At 49.4% G+C, this 3,472-nt stretch overlaps 1 pseudogene across 1 annotated transcript; it reads right to left on the reverse strand.

Moving 5' to 3' along the window:
• Positions 1-481: 481 nt before the first annotated feature.
• LOC108301283 lies at positions 482-1,716 on the reverse strand (annotated as a pseudogene). Its single transcript, XR_005199433.1, has 2 exons — positions 1,226-1,716; positions 482-905 (listed from the first exon to the last, which is right to left on the reverse strand). The product of XR_005199433.1 is annotated as a tumor protein D54-like (transcript).
• Between the last annotated feature and the right edge of the window lie 1,756 nt (positions 1,717-3,472).

Here is a 3,472-nt window from a genome sequence, read left to right on the forward strand (position 1 = left end):
AATTTCCTTTATTGTGTGTAATTTAAGGAGGTATCCCTCTTTCTAATTTGATAAGGTTCTTTTATAAATTTAGTAATGAATTGTGTCAGATGCCTTTCAACATCTGTGATGATTATGATTTTAACATGTTAATATAAAGGAAATGAAAAGATGTTCTGATTTTGAGCCATCCTTTTCACATTGTACAAGTCTCACTTGGTTAAGTCTTTTGTCTGCTTTGCCTAATTTTCATTTTTGGAAAGTCCACTGCATTTAAAAAATAATGAATTTGCGTCCGTTAAAGCTAGATTAGTGGCACAATTAGGCAGCTGCTGCTGATCAGTTTCCTTTCTGGTGGGTCTCAGACAATGAGCAGTTTTCTTGTTCAGCATTTTGGGGTTAAAAAATTGTGGAACAGGTAGGACTTGCTGGTTGATTGCATTCCTTCTGTGAGTCAGGGAAGGAGGAGGAGGAAGAGCTCAGAAAATGCCATTTCTTTTACGCTTAGGACTCTTCAATCCTTCAACATTCTGAGTGGGCTAACAAGATTCCCAAAGGGAGCCTGGGTATTGGCTCAATTCTCTCAAATCCTCCGCCCTGTCCCCTTCCTGCACCCCTAGGAAGGACGGCACAGTGATCTGGTTCATCTACAAACTTTAGTGTAAAACATCTGTGTACAAGACTGTGTTCTCTAATTCCTGCGAACGCAGCAGCCGCATCTCCGTGTGGATGGGCAGGACTGTGGTCCAGGCCGGCTCTGCTCATCTGCCTGGCTGGCTGCTCCGCTGCGCAGGCTGTGATGCTGAGGGTGTGCTGCGTGTGCTCTGCGGTGGGCGAAGCAACCTCGGGCTTAAAAAAGTGTGGGATCCGACAGGGGCTTGTCACCATTCCCCACTGAGGAAGGGAGGTTGTCACTGCCGTTCTGTCTTCCACAACCTTAGACTTTTTTTTTTTTTTTTTTTTTTTTTGGAGACAGAGTCTTATTCTATTGCCAGGCACCAGGCTGGAGTGCAGTGGTGCAATCTCGGCTCACTGCAATCTAAGCCTCCTGGGTTCAATCAATTCTCCTGCCTCAGCCTCCTGAGTAGCTGGGACTACAGGCACATGCCACCACACCCAGCTAATTTTTGTATTTTTAGTAGAGACAGGGTTTCACCATATGGGTCAGGCTGGTCTCAAACTCCTGACCTCAGGTGATCCACACGCCTCAGCCTCCCAAAGTGCTGGGATTACAGGCATGAGCCACCGCAGCCGGCCCACAGCCATACACTTTATGGTCCCAACTCGGTCCTCAAACAACTTGAAGGTTGCAGAGTTCCTCATTGTCTCCAAGCTTCCTGCTGATGGCAGAGCCCATTGTCGACAGGGCAGCTGAAGCCTTCTGTCCTGCCTGTGAAAGAGTTTCCTTAGTCTGCCTATAGCTGTTAGAGACCTGCACATCATGGCAGCTCCTGGACAGCGTCTGTTTCAAACCCCCGGGGTGGAGAGGCCCAGCCTGTTCTTGAGCTCTCCGCAGTGCGTCTCCTTGGCTGCCAGGACCTGGTGTAGAGTGACAATTTCCTCTCCCACCTTGGTCAGCTCAGCCTTGAGTTCCTCCTCAGCCTCTGTCAGACCCTCACCCTCAACAGCAGGAGTCCGGGCAGCCACACCTGTGTCGACAGGGACATCGGTCATGGAGTCAGAGCAGACCTTTGTTAGAATTCAGGTTGATATCTTGGCTGGCAGAGTCACGTTCAGGTGGCGTCTGGGCCACTGTCGCGGGCGTTAAGGGAGCTGACCGGGCGGTGCTGGGACTGGCTCGCCGTGTACACACTCCCCAGCAGAACGGCTTCGGCCGGCAACGTTACGTATTTGGCGACCTAGGTAACTTTTTTTAAGCCCCAGCGGGGTTCATTTGCTAATATTTTATTTTGGATTTTCATACACTGATTTTTATGTAAACATCTTATCTTGTTTTGTTTTAGAGATAGGGCCTTGCTCTGATGCCCAGGCTGGACGGCAGTGATGTGATCACAGTTTATTGTAATTTTAAACTCCTGGGCTCAAGTGATCCTCCAGCCTCAGCCTCCTGGGTAGCTGACATTACAGGCACATGCCACCACTCCTGGCTAATTCTTAAATTTCTTGTAGAGACAGAGCCTTGCTATGTGGTCTGGGCTGCAGTTCAGTGTACACTGTAGACGTGAATATTTATCAATCCTTTTGCTGGAATCATTCCCTCTCCCATCTGTTTGTCTTTAAATTCTAGGCATGCACACACACTCCACCCGCGCCCCCCAACTGCAAAATACTGATGTTGTCCAACCTGCCTTGAGGAGGGAGAACTGTTTTTCCCTCTGTGTATCTCTGCTGGTGTCCAGTCCATTGCTGTGCTTTTGGTAAAACTTGACCCACAGAGTGTGGGAGGCAGGAAGGGAAGGCTTCTGCATTTACTTCTGGACCCAACATCATGGATCCATTAAGCGTATTGGGAAGCCAGCAGGTCAGGGGGCTGCACACTCTAGTTGCCTCTGGCTGAACTGCTCAGGCCCCTGCGTGCCAGTGATTTGCTCTGCTTTGTGAGTTCTCTCTTCACTCATATTCCTAGGCTGAGTTCCCCAAAACAAGCCTAGCACGGCACCTGTAACATGACCTGATTTACAGGGTATTTTGAACAGGAGCTACCTGTTAATGGCTTGGGATATGGCTAACGTTTACTTGACTTTCTTGCATAAAGTAACTGGTAGAATATGTGACATAAGGCTATTATTGCAAAAGCAGAAGTGGCGGGGGGGTGACTGAGCTTGGGCAGCCCTGGGAGGCAGACAGGCCGCATCAGCACCGTCCTGGCCATTTGTAGGTTATATGACCTTGGGGGAATCCCCTCCACTCTCTGAGCCTTTGTTTCTTCCCTCATTAAGGAGATCATCCATTCCTCATTGGACTATTGTAAGGCTTAAGATCAAACATCTTTCAAGGTACTCGGAGCAGTGCCTGGGCTCAGGATCTTCAGACTGTAACCATAGCAAACACTCAGATCCCAGCCACCCCCCCTTCTCTTCCCTCCAGCGTGGGAATGTGGAGGACCAACCTTCTCATTCCCATTTGCCCTGGAGTTCTTTCTTCTGAACTTCATCTAGCACCTGCTGTGCACCTGGGATTCATGGGTGGGGAGGTCAGGGACAGCCAAGTCTGGTGTCTGGCCCTCAGCTTGCCTCCGTCCCCGTGGCTGACACCTGGCCCTTTGCTCTGGAATCTGGACCCTACAATCTCCTACCAAAGTCTCAGCCCAAAGAGGGCTCGAGGGCACCCCCTATTGCTGAGAAGATTCCATAGCTACCCACGTCTCCCCATCTCCTGAGTGGATGATCAGCCCCAGCAATCCAGAGACACATTCTTGGATTCTGCTAGCTTTATTTTTCAGTTGAAAACTCAAAGGAACGGTTATGTTCAAAAAGTTAAAAACTTTGAATGCTGTAGCCTGGGGGCCCGAGTTCACAGGTGCCCCCACAAA

This window comes from Cebus imitator, unplaced genomic scaffold (genome assembly GCF_001604975.1).
Source record: "Cebus imitator isolate Cc_AM_T3 unplaced genomic scaffold, Cebus_imitator-1.0 Scaffold33, whole genome shotgun sequence".
Lineage (NCBI taxonomy): Eukaryota > Metazoa > Chordata > Mammalia > Primates > Cebidae > Cebus > Cebus imitator.